At 50.0% G+C, this 21,636-nt stretch overlaps 1 protein-coding gene across 9 annotated transcripts in view; it reads right to left on the reverse strand.

Moving 5' to 3' along the window:
• Nucleotides 1-20,564, reverse strand: part of Jakmip1 (janus kinase and microtubule interacting protein 1) — a 120,550-nt gene extending 99,986 nt beyond the window's left edge. For 4 of the 9 annotated variants that reach the window (XM_075943739.1, XM_075943740.1, XM_075943738.1 and 1 more), the window contains exon 1: nucleotides 20,180-20,563. The gene's annotated coding sequence lies outside the window, so the exon portion shown is untranslated. Of the gene's footprint in view, nucleotides 1-19,056; nucleotides 19,636-20,179 lie in introns of those variants that run through there. The other 5 variants (XM_075943733.1, XM_075943729.1, XM_075943734.1 and 2 more) reach the window with 3 other exon arrangements.
• Between the last annotated feature and the right edge of the window lie 1,072 nt (nucleotides 20,565-21,636).

Genomic DNA, 21,636 nt, shown 5'->3' on the forward strand with positions numbered 1-21,636 from the left:
AACCAGCATAGGACTAAACTGGATCCTCTGAATGTGGATGACAGTTGTATGGCTGGGGCAGACTAAAGGGCCATTAGCAGTGGCACCAGGATTTATCCCTACTGCTTGTACTGGCTCTTTGGAAACCCATTCTCTTTGGATAGATACCGTGCTCAGCCTATATATAGTAGAGAGGGCCTTGGACCTTCCCCAAAGCAATGTGCCTTACCCTCTCTGAGGAGTGGAGGGGGAATAGGGTGGGCAGGAAGGTGGAGGGGATGGGAGAAGGGGAGGGAGTGGGAACTGGGATTGGTATGTAAAATGAAAAGAGATAGCTTGTTTTCTTTTTAAAAAATATTAAATAAATAAATAGGTCTCCCCAAAGCCTTAGCCCCCCTGTTATTTCTGTCCCAATTCTACTGAAATGAGTCAAGAGGCCAAGGGTAACCACACCACTGAGAACGGGCAGGGACCGTTGGTGACGTCCAAACAAAGAATAACTTCTTTCTGTGGTTTCCACATCCTTCCCACGTTCAGTGTGGCTTGGCATGCATAGGACACTCCCATCAGAGCGCACCTGCTGTGTGCAAAGGGACCCAGAGGGAGGGGGACACACAGCTCACGGTTGGCATAGCTGATCTCAAGAAGCTCCAGGAAGTATAGTGGAGGGTGATGAGATGGGGAGGTAACTTGGAGCTCAGAGAATGGGGTGCTCAGACCACTGCAGGGTTACTCACCTGGTGAAGACAGCTTCATTTCAGTTCAGCACAAAGTGACGGAGATCAGGGACAACACTCTGGCCTGAGGCCCTGCAGACCCTCGAGCATCCTGATGCAACCTTCCCTTCCCCAGACACACACAGGTACATTCAAGGGGCTCCCAGGTGAGTAGGGAAGATGCGATAGCTAGCCCAGGTGGTACCTAGCATGGGAAACCATGTGATGGAGGGACATTTGAAGTGGGCTTGGCTGTGGTAAAATGAGAACTTACAGAGTGAGGAACAGGGTCCTAAGGGAGGCCAGAGGCACCTTGAAAGGCAGAGCAGCAGGGTCCCCAAGTTTCCCTCACTGACCCAGCAGCATCCCTCTGTCTGCTGCATCCTGGGCCTGCTGCTGACCACTGGAGTCTCACAGTGAGTGAGTGAATGAATGAATCCATCAATCAATCCAGCACAGCCCTTCCCTGTACTAAACTACTCTGGGGAAGACAGAATGTGAAAGAAAGCTACATGGTGAGACCAGCTTGGGACAGAGAGAGGGGACAGAGAGAGGTGCAGGAGATGGGAGAAGTACCTGAGGAGAGAGACCTAGGCCATGTCAGAAGTACCAGGAAGGGTGTGGCAGGGGAAGGGCTCAGCAGTAGACAAGACAAAGGCGGAGCCTGCTGAGGTTAGAGGCTGCAGACAGCTCTGGGATGGAGGACAGCTGGGATTTCCAAGGTTCATGTGCCCCACCCCAACAGGGTAATGTGGTATGAGGAGGCGGGGCCTTTGGGAGCCCTCACTTTAGGAAAGTGACGTCAGGACAAAAGAGAGCTTGCTTCTGCCTCCATGGGGGCCACAAGAGGACAGTGACCCCTGCAACCCACAAAGAGGACCTCTCCAGAGCAGAACTGCCCTCAGACTACACACACAGCCTGTGACAATGTCAGAAGCAATCTCTGCTAGACATCCCGAGTCTCTGGGGTTTGTTGGAGTGGCCCAAACTGAAAATGACTGGTGTCTACCAATACATCGCCCTGGCTCATTTCCCTTAGTCCACTTCCCAAATGTCTCCTACAGATCCAGAGCTACTCCAAGGGAGAAGAGGAGAGGGAGTGTCAAACACTCTGAGAGACACAGGGTCCTTAGGGAATACTTAGAGGAAAGGCAAATGTGGGCTCCAACACAGCTCCTGGTCCTTTGGTCAACAGTGGTCCTGGAGGCTCCCAGCCATGATGCTTGAAGGTTGGGACACATTCATGACAACACACAGACACAAGGGCCAGATGGTGGAGAGCAGCCAATGTCTGAAACGGAGCAAGGCCTCTGGCACGCAGGGTGCAGAGCCCATTTTTCAAATCCAGATTCATGAAGTCTCAGGCATGTCTTAAAGATGCTGGAGGCTGTAATACCACTTTTGGGTATATATCCAAAGGATGCTCAATTGTTCCACAAGGACATGTGCTCAACTATGTTCATAGCAGCTTGGTTTGTCCTAGCCAGAACCTGGAAACAACCTAAAGGCTGCTAGACTGAATAGTGAATAAAGAAGATGTAGTACATTTACACAATGGAGTAGTACACAGCAGAAAAAAATAATGACAGCTTGAATTTTGCAGGAAAATAGATGGAGCTAGAAAACATTATTTTGAGTGAGGCAACCCAGACCCAGAAAGACAATTATCACATGTACTCACTCAAAGGTGGTTTTATAACATAAAGCAAAGAAAACCAGCCTACAAACCACAATCCCAGAGAACTTAGACAACAATGAGGACACTAAGAGAAACTTTCATAGATCTTATCTATATGGAAAATAGAAAAAGACAAGATCTCCTATGTGAATTGGGAACATGGGGACCTTGGTGGAGGGGTTGAAGAGGGAGGGGAGAAGTAGGGAGGGGAGCAGAGAAAAATGTAGAGCTCAATAAAAATCAATTTTAAAAAAAGATGGTGGGGGCTGGGAGGTGCGATGCAGTTCTAGGTGCAGTCATTTTCAGTCTGTCACACGAGGGCTCATCACCATCCTGGTCTTCGGGACAGTCACCCCAATCTCTCTGGGGAGGAGGCCTGCACCTGTGCAGCTGATGGATGCTGCCGGTTGCAGGAACATTGTGCACATGGTCACCACACAGAACATTTCCATGGCAACGGCCAAGCATGACGTCAATCACCACACTACAGGCTGCTCGGACAACAGTGGTCTCCTGAACTTATTTTCCAAAAGCTAAATTCAGCAAAGGAAAACAGTCTTTAAAAAGAGGAAACCAGTGTCGAGAGAGATGAAGAGCTGAGCTTGCAAGCAGCAAGTCCTATGAGCTGAAAGCTGACAGCTGGGCTTGATGGGATACCATCACTCCTCTGTTTGGATGGCTTAGCTGTTTTTTTTTTTAATGGGGTGGGGGCTGGAAAGAAGGCTCAGTGGGTAACAACCTTTCTGCACAAGCATGAGGTCTTGAATTAAAATCTCCAAAACCCACGTAAAAATCTAGGTGTGGCCACATGTACCTATAACCCCAATGCTGTGATGGAGACAGAGACAGGAGGATTGCACGTTCAGTGACAGACCCTGTCCCAAAGGAACAAGGTGGGGCATGATAGGGAAAGACAGCCCATGTCCTCCACTGGCTCCACCCAGGCACGGACTTACATACTGCACACACGTGTTCATATACCACACGTGGTAAACGGAGGCTTTTTCTGTCCCACCTGGTCCCAAGGCACTTTAATCATTTAGAGGCTTAATATTAATTGCAAACTGTTTGGCCTATTAGCTCAAGCTTATTATTATAACTCAGCTTATTAGCTAGCTCTTAACTAAATTAACCCATTTTTGTTAGTCTATAGTTTACCAAGAGGCTCGTGGCTTGTTACTTCACATCTTGCTTTCCCCGGAGGCTGATGGTGTCTCTCTGTTTCTGACCTTTTCTTTTTTTAGATTCTTTCATTTTTTTTAATTTATTTATTAGTATATAGTGTTCTGGGCACCAGATCTCATTATAGATGGCTGTGAGCCACCATGTGGTTGCTTGGAATTGAACTCAGGACCTCCGGAACAATAGTCAGTTTTCTTAACCTCTGAGCCATCTCTCCACCCCCTGATTCTGACCTTCTTCCTGTAACTCTGCTTGGATTTCCCACCTGGCTCTATTCTGCATATTGGTCAAATTGGCTTTTTTTATTAAACAATGGTAATAAAACATATTCACATCATACAGAAGGGTTATCTCACAGCAACATATAAACACACATTTTTTTAAAAAAAAAGGTGATTAAAAAATCATGTTTAAACACTTTATTCTGAGGATAAGGAAATGGGCCAGTGAGGGGTACGAACATCACACTACTCAGAGACTACTTACTGTCCCTTCATAATGGATGGAAACCAGACAGGTACCCTTGACAAACAGACCTGAAAACATCACCAGGAGGGTGTGGGCAAATCAAATCCGGGTCCCCTGGGGTCTCCTCCCTAGACCCTGGCCCACAGCTTGCTTTCACCCCCCAGCCTCCCCTCCTTTCCTAGGGGTGCGGTCATACCCATCCCGTGAGAGCACAGTGTATAAACCAGGACTTCTCCCTTCTGCTAGAAGGTGCTAGAAGTCAGGTACAGTCCCTTGAGCACCAGTTCGAAGGCAGTGCACATACGTCCAGGAAGGACCCTGCACTGTGCACACAGTTAAGTTTCTCAGGCTACCTTCAGAGTCAGCAGGGGAGCACAGCAATTCCCACGTGCAGAGGAGCAGCCAAGCCATCAACTGCTTTAGGAAAAACACCCCTGCTGTCCTGGTCTGCAGCTGGAGGGGCTGTCAGAAGCTCTCAGAGAAATCAAGAGACAGGCTGCTGGGCCAAATGCAGGTGACCAGAGGATGTGAAGTCATGAGATACTTCCTGGAGCTACTGTTGCCACTGCCAACTGGGACCCACATCCCAGAAACCCTCCTCTTTCTGTTTACTGCACAGCCTCTTTAGAGGGCTCCTTCCGGTCCATGCCCCATACTCCTACCCAGGCCAGGATCAATGCTTCTAGTAAAGCTTCGCTGATGATATGTCTAGACTACAATAAACACTGTGTTACCTCAGTGCAGGAGGCCACCTTCCAGTCCTGTGCAATTAAGAGGGAGCAGAAGCAGAAGGAGGTGCAGCCCCACCCACAGAGCACTCCCATCAGTGATAGAGAGATAGACAGAGCCAAGTATACACCAGGGTCAGGTAGAGCCTGGTGAGGGGGCCACAAAAGGGATGAAGTGGACTGGTGAGGATCCCAAGTCCCAAGGAAGGCTGGAGTGTGGTGGGAGGCAGGTGGTATCAGCGTTGGGGGCAGCAGGAGGTGGTGTATCAGCATTGAGGGCAGGAAAAACATATCCTGGGGTTGGTCAAGAACAAGACCAGCAGGCAGGGCTAGAAGGGAGAGGGTAACAGTTATGAAGGGGCAGAAGAAAGGCTTAGAAACTTGCCATAGCAAGCCAGAATGTAACAGCCAGGGAGGAGGGGGTAGGAAGAACTGGGGGATTGCAAAACAGAAGGAAAGGCGGGGCCTTGGATGGCACCTGAGGAAGAACTTTGTGTCCTCCGCCGACATATACAAAGGCCTGTTACAGCACTGTTTGGCTTTCCCTGGTCCTTGTCAACTTCCGTCCAGTGTCCAGTCCATTAGCAAGAGTGTTGCTCTCAGCCCTCATCAGAGAACCTTCTTTCAGCAAGCCCAGCTAATGAAGGACTCATGGGCAGCTAGAGAATAAGCTAAGACCTTGAGTGCTCAGCCCTAAAGGGGTAGCTGCATCACCCCCAACCCGGCCTCAGGGGACTCGGCACCAAAAGGTGCTGGAGAGTAAGGGGTGGGGCAACAAGAGAAAGTACCCTCAAACTCACAGCAGCTCTGATTGCCTGCACCAGAGCAAGCCAGTCAAGATCAGTATGAATGATGAGCCGCGCTTGAGGCCCCGCCCTCAGACTGAGGAGCTATTGGTAGCCAATGGCTGCTGGGGAAGGGAGAGTTGTTCAGGGGTGTGGTCCCTGGTAGGTTGTCCATGCTGTGGTAGACAGCCCCACACCCATATGCCTGATGGATGCAGGCAGCAGGGGCTACAAGAAAAAGAAGAGGGGATGAAGTGGGGAGCGGCTGTTGGGTACAGGGGACGTGTAGGAGGAGCTGGTGTGTTTCAGGGCCTGGGACTCATCCCCAGCACCATGAAGTGTGCCAGGAAGCGAAGCACGTGCATATCATTCCTGAACACTTCCCTTCCCTTCCGGGTTTTACTCGTGGGTTTTGGGGCTGTGTTGTTAAGTGCGGGCATGGTTATACCTCCTCCCTAGTCCTGTAGCACTGACCCTTTTTTATCCTTATAAAATATTGTTCTTCATCTCTAATAATTGCTTTATTTTAAAGTCTATTTTGTTGGACGTCTGTGCAGCTACACTAGCTTTTCGGGGTTCCTATTCCCATCTTTTCATGTCTGTTTATAGCTCTGGATCTGATGGGGAAGCTTGGTTAACCAACTGTCTTTAAGAGGTGGGACCAAGTTATGGTGTGGCTTACTGGAGCCCGGAGAAAAAACAGGTGCATGCCCCAGGTGCTCTCTCTCTGGGTTCCCTGACCGCACAGCTGAGCTTGGACCTCTCGTTCCTGTTTTGTGAGTTTTCCCCCTTATAATAAATAAAAATATAATTGTTTATCTTTAAGCTAGCCTGGTTATTTCCCGAATAGGGTTAACTTCTACACGGATCTAAAGTGTGTCTCACCAGGGCAATGTTGTGGGTTTTATGTCCCCAGAATTCACCTGTTAGAGGTGGGAAGGGGAAGTAACAGGTGACATTCTGCCCTCATAGATGGGTTCAGATCTAAGGCCAGGCAGCCTTCCCTGAAACATGAGGCTCCATCAGGGAGCCTGCTAACCATGAGGAAGCGGACCCTCGGCGGACACTGAATATTTGGGTATCCTGAGTTGGACATCAGACCTCCAGTACGTATGAAAGAAATCTCTTATTTATAAGCTCCCAGCCTAAAGTATTTTGTTACAGTAGACCAGGTAGACTAAGGTAGCATATAGTTGAATCAGATGCTTTATCCACTCTGATGTTCAACATCCATCTTCTGATTGCATTGATTAACACACTCCTGTTTAATGGTGTTATTGGTGTGACTGGGTTTGCCTCTGCCATTTTGTTTTTTCTCCATTATTATTGTTTAATAATTTCAAATATGTATAGAATTTTTATCAAATTTATGCCCGCTTACTCCACTAAAAAAACTCCCACCCCCTCTCACCAACCATGTTTCCCTCGCAAATTGATGGGCTCTGTTTTAATTAAGGCCACCGAATCTATTCAGTGCTATCTGTATGTGCGTGGGTTTGAGACCATCAGCTGGGTCATGGGCAGACTCTCGCGTCCTCTGTCCCTCAGGGAAACTGACTTGACTATCCCTCGCCCACTGCTTTCCGTCTTGTGTCACTTATGATCCTCCGTTCCCCCTTTACTGCTTTCGTTGGCATTAAATGAAGCCGGTATACACTCGACAGAGAATTCAGGAGCAGGGATTTCAAAGAGCTATTTCTGTTTAATGTAGATAGGCAATTTTAAGCTTCTTAAATGGCTCATTTTCAAATCCATCATGTTTCCCTCTATCTGATGCCATTAAATGGGAGCACATCAACCCTTCATCGAACAGCCATAGGACACCAGGTGCATTTTAAAATGCCTGCTGCCAGCCTCTGTGGCTGGGGCATCTGAGATACTCAAGGTGATGTCCTCACCAGAAGGCAGGGCGAGGTCATTATGTTTTCGGTATTTCCTTCATGAAGTATGATGGCAGCCCAAGGCTTCAGACTGAGGTGAAGCGGTTGAGGCTGGAATTTTCAAAAGTTACGCCTTACTCTCAAGGAGATCGGCACGGGTGCCAAAGGAAGCTCCAGGGAGCAGAGGTTCTTCACGTGCCTTCTGAAGTAAACAGGTTAGACAGCACCCCACGCTCTCAGCCTGCCTCAAATGCCCAGGTGACACCACCATTCGACCTCACAGTTTACCTGCAAAGTCCTCCTCACCATTCACCAGCAAAAATTGAAAGACTGCTGTAACCCAGCAGCTTGGGACACATGAAATCTCAAACTGACAATATATGCCGTGAGATGGGCAATTCTGCACCCTTCCCTGTCTTCTGGAGGACCCCCATTTCTGATCTCCTACAAGCATTTCTACAAGCAATTCTGCACCCTTCCCTGTCTTCTGGAGGACCTCCATTTCTGATCTCCTACAAGCATCTTGTGCTCAGTTTTAGCAGAACTTACAGAAACATGCAGGGGTCTCTGGAACCGGGCTCGTGCTGAGCCACTGTGATGCTTCCAAGCATGATGTATTTCACTGAAACTCCCATGGTAACCAAGGTAGTAAAGAGGCCAGACACAAAGTGGGGCTCACTGCCCTTTCACTTTGTTAGTAGGAAGAAAGAAGCTGCCGCCATCCTGGGCCTGACAGGCTCAAAACCTCACTGGAGAAATCCAATCAAAGACTGGTTAATGCTTGATCACCCGATCACCTGACTCCCTGGCCCAGCAGGCATCCCTGCCAACAACACAGAGCTTGCCTTCTAAGGGGTGTCCTAAAGCACACTGGAGAGAAAGGAAATGCAATGTGGACTTCCAAGAATATAAAGTTGGAAGAACACTTTTTTCAAACACTTCCTGCCCTGCCCCATTAAAAGAGCAGAGGGAGGAGTTTTACCCATATGCCCTAGCTGTTATTCTCAGACTGTCTGACATCGTGGGATGCACCACTGTGGTGTCTAGGACTCAGACAGCTGTCACTGGAGATGGCCGTTCAGGACACACAGTGACCTTACCAAGGGCAGATGGGTCCAAGGAAATCAAACCCACGCATTTCAGTTCATGTGTGAGCCCAATCCATACTGACATCATGGCAAATTGAGGCCAAGAAGCCAGAAACCAAGTCTGTAGACCTACTGAGTGCTCTGCTTGCATCAGACTCTGGCATCCCCCTGTGATAGGACAGCATTTTCCTCCTTGGAGCATCCTTACAGGGAGGTACGAAAGTCACTGGCTTCAACACTTTTTGTCTGGGGGCAGTGACAGAGGATGCCTGCAGTGCCAGGGATCCTGGAGATGTACTTGACCCTTCCAGGGGAAGGGGCATAATGCTGTCAGGGCAAGTTTGTCTTTTCATGGCACCCCGTAGACTTTCGTGGGTTCTTGCTTCCAAGCTGAACTGCAGATGGAGGTATGCTCTTTTGATGGGTGGGAAAGGCAAACAAAGAGAGCCTGCAGGTAGAGAGAACAGCAGGTAGATAGGGCAGCTGACCAAAGCAAGTCCATTCCCTGCCCTGAGGATGCTCCAGGGACAGCCCCGAATCTTCATTCATTCACTCTGTCTACAATAACCCAGAAACAGTCCCTCATGGAAGGAGAGGGCTGATAGGACTCAGGACGTTGAGGCTAGCAAGAAGGCTCAGTAGCTAACAGTACTTGTGGCTCTTGCAGAAGATCCAAGTATGCTTCCCAGAACCCACACATGCTTGTGGCTTACAGTCAACTGTAACTCCAGGTCTCGGGAACCTGTTGTCCTCTTCTGACCTCCCCGAGCACCAGGCATGCATAGTACACATATATACATTCAGGAAAAACACACTCATACAAACACAATAAAATATTTTTTAATCCCTCAGGAAGTTTATAAAACTTACAAGTCTCAAGAAGCATCTGAAACTCACAAGACATGCACACACACACATGCACACACGCACGCACGCATGCACACACACACATGCACACACGCACACACATACACACACATGCACACACACACACACATGCACACACGCACGCATGCATGTGAACCTGGGACCCTCAGTTCCACAGATCATTTGCTTATGTGTGAGTCCAACCTGCTTCCGCCTTGATCCCTGCCAGACATTTTCAGGCAGTGTGCAGTTTACTCAGTGTGCCCCTCCTGGTCCCTTTCCATGCAGACTGCGCACTCTGTGGTACCCTTGGACACCAGAGCTCCCAGATCCCAAGAAGAAGCTTGGTTCCCTTGTGGTTTCACTCAACACACAGTCCCCCAGATGGCCTGGCAGAAAGTGGCAGATTAGGAACCCCTGTTCTGGCCACACCCACACCACTGGAGAGGTACGAGGAGAAAGTTTAAGTTCCAAGGGTAAAATACTGCAGGCTAAGAGAAGCTAGTGCCATTAGCAGACGCTGTCCCAAGACTCTCCAGACACATCAGAGTGACTACCTTGGCTTTAGGTTAGTTATTGATAAGCAACTGTGAGCTCCCCACACCCACCCCTGAGCACAAAGCTAAGAGGCACTAAGCAGAAAGCCTTGCAGATGGGACATCAGCACTTCCTGCTTGCAGCCTTCAGAAAGTCATCTGGGCTGGTGTCTTACTGGGCTTGGACTTTTACTGTGTGCTCCAGGTCTCTCTCCTCCCCCACAAACTCAGCTCCAGGGTCTCTAGATCTGGGGGCCCAGACCCTAACAAGACACAGAAGGCCTGCTATGGACAAAGGTTCTTTGTCCCTGTTCATCACCAGGCTGAGCTTCTTGTTCACAGAGGAGGAAACCAAAGAGCCACAAACTTCCCTCGCCCAAGGTCACACGGGTCACAGAAAGCAGAGCAGAGGTGGGAAGCCCAGAGGTGTGAACACCTTGCCCCATCAGCACCTCGCCTCAGGGAGCTGCAGCCTACACCCAGCACTACAGGCAGTGCCCCAAAGGGACGCTACCGCTTCAGCTGTGCAGTGTTAGAGCAAGCCCCAGGCCTCGTGCCCACAGGGAGACAGGCAGTCTTTGGCCCCTGAACCTCCCCTGCCAATCTGTCACTTTAAATATTCCAGTGGGGCATCGTACAACTTGAAAAAGCAACAGGTGATATTAACAAGTGCTTTTCATCCAGTTCAAACCATCCAAAGTAGGCCCATCTCCCCACGTTTGCCCCTGGGTTTGTTCGTAATAGAAAGTCTGTCTTCGTGCCTGCTAAAGCCTTGTCTCGGTGCTCAGAAGCCACGCCGTGGAGTGGCTGCAATAACACAGCAGCTCAGTTCAGGAGGTCCCCTGCCATCCCCAGCACAAGCACCTGAGCTCCTAAGTCTGAGGGGACTCACTCGGTCTGATGACCACGACTTCTACACCTCCAGCAGGGACACCAGCAACCTTATGCTGGGCTGTCATGCATTAGCCACAGCAGCCACAGAAAAAGCAGAGACATCCTTTAGATTTCACAGAGGAAGTAGTACCCCCCAAAATTAAGTCATGTGCCCTTGAGCCCAGCGCTAGCAAGGCAGCATGGGGAAGTTAAGTCACTCCACCTCCACGCAACAGCAACATGTGTCTAGCGCAGATGGACACCACCCGGATGCCTGGCTCTGAGAGTCAAGAAAACTTGGGAATTGAGTTTCTGCCGGCATGATGTTTTATTCCAGTGTGGGTGGGGCAGGGGTTATGGAATGAAGAAAAAGAAGGAAACCAAAGTCATTTCAGACCATGCTGACTCTCAGAAGGGATGGTACCAAAGGCGAAGAGAAAATGGAGTCTCTACCTGCCACAGCAATTTAAGATGGGAGAGATGCCAAGCAACCAGCTGGGGCCAAGGCAGAGGACAGCCTTCCCAAGAGCAAACAGCAACCAGAAATGCTCCTCTCAGCAAGAGAACGTCGTGTTCCAGAAACTGACAGAGAGGTGGCTAGGGTTTCCTGCACCGTGCCAACTGCCACCCTCGGCCATTCCCCCAGCTCCCACCTCCTCTCTCCAGTTTCAAAGTATTTCCATGCTCTAGCTGGGGCGATGAGGAACCAATTAAACATTCTCCTAGCTGGATGCTCGCGGCACAGTGCTGGGCACGGACGACCCATCACCACTGTTTGACGTGTGCTTGAACTGATGATGCAATGCAGAAGAACGTTGTCACACTGTATGCAATCTTGACCACCGCTCACAACAACAAGGGTGAAAAGGACAAGAATGCCCATCAATGAGGAGTGGACACTCACATTGAAATGGTGTCCAGCCCCCCCCCAAAAGAACAAAGCACTGACACCTGCCACACGTGGGCAATCAAGTTCAACAAAAGAAGGGGGTCACAGAAAGGAGGGTGTGGCATGCTCCTATTTATATGAATCTTCCGAAACACAGAGGCTGAAGGCAATGCAGAGGTTAGAGGCCAGGAGGAGTGGGCAGTGGGGCGTAACAGTAAACAGGCACGGAGGTTTCCAAGAGAGGGGTGAAAACGGTCTTAACTAGGCAAGGATGGCTGCACTCTGGGTGTACTAAATAACGCATGCACTAAATAATGCATGTACTGCATGTACTACACTCTGCATGCACTAAACACTGTCAAATTACACTTTGCAGGGGAGTCGGGGAGAAGAGGGAAAAGGGGGGATCACCACAATGGGAGATGCAGACTGTGACTTCCTTAAACAGTGTCCTGTGATGGACTGCACAGGTACAGTGCCAGCGTCCAGAACAGGATCAAAGGGGACACAGGAGGAGAAGGAGCTACGTCATCTGTCACCACTCACCTGACTTTTATGCCTCGGCCCTCCAGGGAAGCAGGACACCCCTCCTATAGCACATCCCATTCCTTCCATCCCCAGGGAAAGTACCAAGGGCTCCAAACCCAAAACACTGCAAGGGAGAAGCGAGAGGCCAGAGAGCCAAGCCAGCACATCCCTCTGACCTGGAATACACAAGCACATTACCGCCAGGAAGCCCAGGCCCCACTGGTGCACAGAGAACTTCTTTCATTCTTCAAAGTGGTCCTTCAGCCAAGCTAGGGCCAGTGCCCAGTCCCAGGTTGCCATGGTTAGTTTGGAGTCATCAGGGCGCTGGAGGGTCCTGAGGACATAGCCAGGCCCTGGAGAGGGGAAGAGGACACCTCAGGCCACACTAAACAGCACAGAATGGCCCAATGGCTGCCTGGATGTGCTGTCCCAGGCACAACCTTACTGCTTCTGTCCAGTGCACAGTGCCAGACAAGGCCTTCCCTGTCTTGTCCCATCCTTGTGTCCAAAGGATTCGCAAACATGGAAACCCAGTATTCTATTTTGCTTTCTGTCGCTGTGACCAAAAAGCACTGACCAAAAACAGCTTGAAGCTGGGGAGGACAGGGTTTCTTTCATCTTACAGCTTACAGTCTTTCATCCAGGGAAGCCAGGGCAGGAACTCAAGGCAGGAACAGAAGTAAAGACCATGGAGGGATGCTGCTTACTTACTGCCTTGCTCCCCCACGGCTTGCTTAGTCTGCTTATATACAACCCAGGACCACCTACCCAGGGTGGCATTGCCCTGGTGGGCCGGTCCTTCTCACATCACAGCAGTTAAGACAGTGCTCCAAAGACAGGCCCACAGGCCAATCTGATGGAGGCAATCCCTCAACTGACATTTCCTCTTCTCAAGAGTACCTAGTGGTCCTCTGGCCTCCACTTGCAGCTGTGGCAGGGGTCTTCACCTCAATAAGTAAATAAATGTCATTAATTTTTTTTTTTAATTTTTATTTCTTGTACAAGGATGTCAGCTCCCCTGGAGCTAGAGTTACAGACAGTTGTGAGCTGTCATGTGGGTGCTGAAAATTGAGCCCGGGTCCTCTGAAAGAGTAACCAGTGCACTTAAGCCCTGAGCCATATCTCCAGTCACTAAAAAAAAAATTAACTATGGCATCCCACCCCCAGTCAACTCTGAGTCACAGACACATCGATTTAATCTATACTCTTTCATCTGCTGGCTAGTCTCATCTCGTGCTACTCTCACAATATAAAACACAGTCCAATCTTAAAAGTTCCATTCTTTTAAAAAAATTTCAGTGATTTTAAAGCTCATGGTCTCTTTAAAAACCCAACATCAAGGCTGGTGAGATGGCTCAGTATTAAGAGCTTTGAAACTCTTGCACCCACATGATGGCTCACAACCATGCATAGGCATATACACAGTGTACATGGATGTATACACACATACATACATACAGGCAAAATATTCACACACACAAAACAAAATAAATTCAAATTTTTTTAAATATTTATTTATTTATTATGTATACAATATTCTGTCTGTGTGTATGCCTGAAGACCAGAAGAGGACACCAGACCCCATTACAGATGGTTGTGAGCCACCATGTGGTTGCTGGGAATTGAACTCAGGACCTTTGGAAGAGCAGGCAATGCTCTTAACCTCTGAGCCATCTCTCCAGCCCCAATACAAAATTTTTTATAAATAAAATCCAGGGGCTAGAGAGATGGCTCAGTGGTTAAAAGCACTGGCTGCTCTTGCAGATTCTAGCACCCACATGGTGGCTCATAACCATCAGTAACTCTGGTTCCAAGTTATCGGATGTTCTTTTCTGACCTCTGCAGGCACCACAAACACACACACACACAAACACACACACACATACACACACACACAGTGTACTTACATAAATGCAAGTAAAACACACACAAAATATAAAAAATAATAAATCCAAATTCTGATAACTGTGTGCTCCTGTAAAAGTTCAACCAAGTTACATACTTTCTTATTCCAAGAGGGAAGGACCAGGCCACAGTTCTAATCAAACCAAACCAAAACCCACACTCAACAGTGTGACAATCTCAGTGTCCATCTGGGACTCGCTCATGATTTTTCTGGGCTCAAATGACTTGACTCTCTTTGCCTTCTACTATCAGTCTCTCTCTTGACCCCTTCAACCCTGAGCTTTCCCCTGCTACTGAGGCTGTCTCTTCACCTCGCTTCTCATGGTGTTACGCCTCAGCTGCTCTCCATGACCCCTTCATGCCTTCAAAACCAGTACCACCTGAGACACTCTTATACATTACCCAGGTCGGCCAGCTTGGGATGCAGACTCCGCCCACTCTGGACCACAGCTTCTGTGTGCTGACCCAGAGGAATTACATCCCAGAAGATTTCACTTCACTATCGCTGCTCTTTTATTAACCACCGCTGATTTTTCCGTCCCAGTTGACCAGAAACTACAGATTTTTCATTCAAAATCTCACAGGAATGGCTCCAATAGAGTCTTTGAGGGACTCTCAGACATCTCTCTGAAGCCTCACAAGTCAGGCCCCCATTATCTGCATTGCTCTCGGCACTCTGTATATTCCAAGATCCCAGAGAGCATCCACTAAGCTCTGAGCACTCCATGGCCTTTATAGTGGCCTATTATTTGTGTTTTAATAAAGCTTGCCTGAAGGTCAGTGCAAAGCAGCCACACTAGTCAGCCATACAGGCCAGGCAGATGTTGCACACACCTTTGATCCCAGCAGCCACACTAGTTAGCCACAGAGCCTGGGCGTGCACAAGCCTCTAATCCTAGCACTAGAGAGGAATATAAGACAGGAGGAGACAAGTCTCGTGCTCAGTCTCATTCTGAGCACTCATGGAGGCAGGATAGCTGCTTTGGTCTGAGGTAAAGGTAAAAGCTAACGACTGGCTGCTTTGCTTTTCTGATCTTCAGGCTGAACACCAGTGTAAGTATCTGGGTGCTAAAGGCCTTTCTAGCCCAAGGCATCAAATGCTTCCACCATTCCCCAAAACAACATGGTCAGAACCACTAATAGCAACACTTTTTAGTACCAATTTCTCATCTGGTGTGCTTTCTGTCACTGAGACTGAAGATAGTTGTGTTTACCCTCTTATTCTTTCGTGGGCCTGCCACCCAGCTCCCAAGCAAACATACATGCAGATCTTTTCTTAACTTATAAATGACCGGCCTCAGCTTGGCTTGTTTCTAGCCAGATTTTCTTAACATAAATGATCCTGTTTATTTTTTTGCCTCTGGGCTTTTAACTTTCTCTATTTCTGTATATCTTTTCTTTCTTTCTGCGTCTGACTGTGTGGCTGGGTAGCTGACCTCTAAAGTCCTCCTCCTCCTTCTTTCTCTCCTCAGTCTTTTTCTTCCCAGGTTTCTCCTTTGATTTAGTCTCTCTGCCTGTCAACCCCGCCTATCCTTTCTCCCGCCTTGCTATTGGTCATTCAGTTCTTTATTTGACCAATGGCCATTCAAATCTTTGTTAGACCAATCAGGTGTTTTAGACAGGCAAAGTAACACAGCTTCACAGAGTTAAACAAATGCAACATAAAAGAATACAACATATCCTTGTATCACTAAACAAATGTTGCACAGCATAAACAAATGCAACACATCTTAAAATAATATTCTACAACAACTGACCCAAAGCAATTTCAAGGTGTGGGAGAGGTGGGAGTTGTTACAGGTTACAATTCATCACTGGGGGAAGCCAGGGCAGGAACTCAAGTCAGGGTCTTGAAGGCAGGAAGTGAAGCAAAGGCAATGGAGGAGTGCTGATTACTGAATTGCTCCCCAAGGCTTACTCAGCCTGCTTTTTAACCGAGAATCAACTTCCCAGGAGTGGCACAGTCCACGGCGGGCTGGGCCCTCCCACAACAAATAACAATCAAGGCAGTGCTCCAAGGATATGCCCACAAATCAATCTGATGAGGACAATTTCTCAATCCAGACTCCTCTTCTAAGGTGTGTGTTGGGTTGACAAAAACAATGACATCAGGGCCATCGACTCTCACCAAATGAGGAAACTAAAACGCAGGGGACCCTGAAAGGTGCAGACATTTGCACAGTTAACTGGCAAAGGGCAAAGCTGGTGTTGAATCTGAGGCTGACATTTGCACTGGGCAGTGAGGGTCAGTAAAGAAAAGTTTATGATGATAGTCGCAGTTTAGGATGATAGAAAGTTCTAGAAATGCAGTCTCTGCTGCAGGGCAATGCAAATGTGCTTAATGCCACAAACTATGCACTTAACAAAGATTACCATAATAGCCACTGTTCAATAGTAAATATACAGTTGATATCAAAGTATTTTAAGAATTTATTAGCAAATTCTCAGCAGATTTTGACATTAGATATAAGATATCCTCTACCCCATACCCCATTAACATGCCAAAATTCAATGAGTGACAATAAAAGTATAAAGCCCCAAGGTGGGGAAAATGAAGAAACAAAGAACCAGGGATTCCTGCCTTCAAACTCATGAACTGTGTGACCTGGACAGGCTGTAGAGCCTCTCTGTGCCCATTTGTTAAGACATCCCTCTCTGGGTCTCAATGAGTTCAACCAAGTCAGAGACAGCATTGCTCACAGGGCAGCAATTCCCTCAGCCTGCCTCACCAGCTGTGCCAGGTCCAAGCCATAGGCACCACTGGCCATTCTGCACAAAAAGGTAGGGCAGGGCTGTGTTCCAATAACTTTCTTGACAAGAGTACCAGCTGCCAATGCTGCTGTGGACCCTGGTGCTTGGTAAGAGCTTTGCTACAATGTTCTAAGAACTAGAACATCTGCCAGTCCACTATGCAAGCTCATGAGACGCCTAACACTTCCTGGGCAGTTCTGGAAAAGTGCATCAAAGCCAGAGGCAAGAGCAGGATGCCATCCCTGACCCCATCACCTCCTGTACTCTGTGCTGTCCTCAGAATGCTGGCTTTCTCTCATCTACGTCCAACCAGGGCCTTTCCTTCATCTTATCTTATGTGTATGAATGTCTCCCTGTGGGTATTCCTGAGCCAGCGCCAGCAGAGGCCAGGAAGGGGCATAGAACCTCCTGGAACTGGAATTGCAGATGGTTGTGAGTCGGCATATAGGTGCTAGGAACCCAACCCAGGTCTTCTACAAGAGCAGCAAGTGCTCTTAACTGCTGAGCCATCGCTCCAGACCCCCAGCCAGGGTTTTGATCCGACATGCAATTATCTCTCCCAGCTCATCACTGTCCTTGTGTCCACTTCCTTCCTGCCTCCTCCACTCTCAGAGCTTACCTTTCACCCCCACATGCGCCTGCAGCCTGTAGCCCCTGTGCCTTCAGCTGCCCATGGAACCACATAAGCCAAGCAAGCATTTCCCCAATGGAGTCAGGGGATCGCTGGCCAACTCAGAATCGTCTTTCCCCCCTCAGATTAGATTACAGCAGCCCTGATGGCTAGGAGGATATTATGGTGGCATGTTTCCACAGAAAGCAGGGGGAAGGTACCTCAAACCTCACGCTACCCCACAGGAAGGTGGCGATACACTGCAGGGGTCAGCGTCCAGGTCATGGAGGGCCCGCTGATCTTCTGCTCCACCTCTTCTCATGATCTCTACCTGCACAGGCCCGGTGTGGCTATAATAAGAGCCGTCAGTGCAGAAGTGGGAGGTAGAGCCCTGCAAGCTGCCCTCCTTATATAACCCTCACTCCCACAGAGCATAGAGACTGGGTGTCTTGCCTGGAGACACAGAACCACAGTGGAGACCTGAGTTCACCTCGCCCATTACTGTTTCTTAGGATCATCAGCTTAGCTGGAGAAGGACAAAAGAGAGCTGCCAGCATGGGCATCTGCCCTACTATGGAGCTAAAGGAAAGGACACAGCTTGTCACAAACTTACCATCACAACCATTTGATAAGAGGACTACACCTCTGATCCCCCAGACAGCATAGCAAAAGAGAAACATTGTCTCCATTTATACCCAAAATGAAGAGTGAGAGAGTTTAGTCCTCTTGCCCAGGACCTTGCAGCAGTAAGAATCAGGACATAGATGAGTCTGGTGGATACATCCCGTCACCTTGGAGGAAGAGATCCACCCAAGAGAATGGGGATCATAGTAATAATCTCCCTAAGGGAGAACCCCAATCCAAAAGCCCAGGTGGAAAATGCCTGCCAGTTCCAGTTAAGCGGCACACTGGGTTCTAAGACATCTCAGTTCCCCAGATCCCTAGTGGGCTAGATCTGTATAAGGAGGAAACCACACGAATCCTGTTGCTGCACACGTGTATGAGGCTCTGGGAGGTACAGACAGGGAGTCACACAGTCTGGTAAATAAAAAGAAAACCACAAGAATGTAACTCAAGTGTAAAACCTTGACAAAAGGGGGACCTTATTCTAGAGAAAGAGAGAAAAATTTAGAAAACTTGTATGCAAACACAACCACGGAATACAAAAGTGGCTGAGACAGGACAGCAGAAAAGGGATCCGGTGGGTCAGGGAAGACAACAGTGGGGACCGTGGGACTCTGCAGATGGTTTGTGGTCTCATCTCCTGGGACCAGGAACCTTTTGAGGATTTCTTGTTGTGAAAAGGGCAAGGTGAAAACACCTCCACTCCTGGGAAGACCCCAGCAATCTGACCTGGAGCGAGGTCCCACAAGCATGTTCCAGCAATCCTCAGCATCACAACTGAACCCACAAAATGAGCTTCCAGCACCACCACACTTCAAACCAGTCCCTCCCAGTGGTCCCGCCCAGCTGATGGGACTGCCACCAACCAGACCTCTGTCCATGAGAAACAGCCAGTTCCTCCCCCAGCCTTATTTACACATCAGAAACGCCCAAGTTACAGGAGGTGACACCAGGTGTGGTTGGCCTTACCCTCTTCACCTAGGCTGGTTTGGGAGGCGCAGCCATCCACCGTGAAGGCCCAGGGTGACAGGCCCCGCCATAACAGGAAGCTTGAGCTGGCAAGGAGCTCCTTTCTACTCTACTTTGTTCTACAAGGAGCTGGCCAGATGAATGAAGGGCGTGCCCAAAATGGGAACAGCACAGCAAAGGCCAAGGTCAGTGTGCCTGAGTACACACTAAAAGCAGGTGGCTGAGTACCGGCCAGGGCCAGCAGACCTTATCTTTGAGCCTGCTGCACAGAGCGGACAGGCGGAGAAGGGAAGAGAGTGCTGGAAGGGGAGCGAAAAGGCTCCAGCCTGGCCAGTGGTCTAAAAGGGCCTATCGGGATCCCGCAGCTGGGAGGATGGAATGATGGACAGAAGGCCTAGGAAAGCGCAGCTCCCTAACACGAGGCCGAAAGGTCGACGGCCTGATCGCCAGGAGCACAGCATGGTAACCGGCGAGGTGCCCTTCACCGCGGAGCCGATCCTGGTACCTGCCCCGAACGCCGGTGCACCCGGGGAGCGCCGCTGGGCACAGGGTGGGTACCAGCCTTTCTTCGCAGCGCCCCAGCCTTCTCCCCGGCGCACACGTGGGCGGAGCAGCGCGAGGGTGTGCGTAGCCCGGCAGCCGCAGCGTGTGCATTGCGTGGGGTGGGATACCGCCAGGACGGCCTCTCCCTCCCGGTCACCCCTACAGACCCTGGGCTCCACCTAGGCGGGGACCTGAAGGACAGAAAGCCGCCGGCCAACCACGCCCCCTCCGCGCCACTCGCTGAAGCCGGGGGGAGGGGGTTCTCTCCCACTCCTCAGCTCCTGGGCGTAAAGGGGGAGACTAGTGGAAAGCGGGGTGGCGTGAGCGACACAGGGGAGCCAGGGTCCAGTGTCGGGGAGCGCCGCGGCCACAAGAAGGATTGGGGGGTCTGGAGAGAGTGGGGGAGGGGAGATGGGCGGGGCCGGGAGGTGGGAATAAGCGGTGCAGGGCTGTCGTGAGGGGTGTGGAGGCTGGGGTGGGGGTTGGACAAGCAGCACCGGTAAAGGTGCCCCCGTCGCAGGGTCCGCCCACTGGGTGCGGTGTCCTGGGCCCTCTCCCTCCGCGGCACACCTGTACCCACCTGCTTGACGCTCGGACCTGAGCCGGGCAGCAGCCGAGCACCGCATTCTCCGGCCGCCCCCTCCCCGCGCGTGCCTATGCTGCTGTCGCCGTCGCTGCCGCCGCCTTAGAAGGGACGAGACAGGACAGAAAATGAATGCATGCAAAAAAATAAAAATAAAAAAACCTAGACCATAGCCAAGGAGGCTCGGCCCGCTGGGGACCCTTGCGCGATGCGGGGAAGAGGACGGGCACCGCACACTAGCGGCTGCAGTTCGGTGGGCGCCGGGCGCCGGCTCCCAGTGCGGCCCCGCCCCCTCCAGCATCTTTTCTTCGATTGGTGCATCCTCCCGCCAGTCAGTAGGGAGGGCGTGGCGTCCTCCCAGCCCGGGGCGAAAGCCCAGAGCGGTGGTCAGCTCCTGGCACAGGCGAGCGTGCGCATTGGGTTGGCAATGCCTGGGGGCTGTTAGTCCGGACCTCCGGCCGTCGCAGTCAGGAGCAACACTGGGGAACCTGTCTCAGACCCGTGAAGCTCGTGCCCTGCCTGCAGAGACCTCCTACTCCGGGATGGTGACCAACCTGGGAAAGGTGACGCGATGGTGGTGTATCTGCCCTCGCTTTGTGCTAATGGGAAACCTGAATATCGGAGGATAAAGCGAAATGTTCAAGGTCACAAGTGGTAAGCAGAAGACGCAGGATTCCAATGGTTCTGACATCTTCCATCATTGAGCAAAGCAGCACCATGCCTACTTCATGAAAATGCGATGTGGTAACCGAGGTCTTGCAGGAGAGTAGGGTTTAGCAAGGCAGAGATTCATTTGCTCAGTGTCGGTCTACAGATATGTATTGAGAACCTACTGTGTTGTCCCTAAGTTCTAAGGATACCATAGTGTACAAACCATCAAAGATGGGGAAGAGCATCCATCCCCAGGGAACAGCGTCTAAAGACACTTGAGACTCTGAGAAAGAACGTCTGTATCAAGGCAAGAAAGGAGACTGGAAAGGTGAGAAAGAAGGGATGGTCAGAGGCCGGCACTTTGAAGTCTTAGGAGCTGTGAAAAGACATTTGGAGTTTACCCTGAGACTGTTTCACCTTGGGAAAAACTGCTGTCAGATCCACTTTTAGTGTACCAGTCAGGATGAATTCTGGTGAGCTAAAGTAACAAACAAGCCGGAATCTCATTGACTTGTGCTTATACTATTCATCCTGCTTAGGTCAGTGGAGCTCCGTTGATGGACGACATACGTCACAGGCCCACACTTAGGAGATTTGGAGTAGAAGGCGCACCCACAATTTGCAGTGTGAAGGAAAGGTTGCCTGATACAGGTGTTTGTAAAATCAACCCTCCAACCTCAAAAGCCCAACACTCCCCCTTGCATTTCATTGGTCAAAGTAAGTCATGTGGTCACACCTGACTTCAGAGAGTGTAGATCCTCCCCTGAACTGGGGAGGGAAGACCCAGAATGTTTGTGAGGGAC

This window comes from Microtus pennsylvanicus, chromosome 12 (assembly GCF_037038515.1).
Source record: "Microtus pennsylvanicus isolate mMicPen1 chromosome 12, mMicPen1.hap1, whole genome shotgun sequence".
Lineage (NCBI taxonomy): Eukaryota > Metazoa > Chordata > Mammalia > Rodentia > Cricetidae > Microtus > Microtus pennsylvanicus.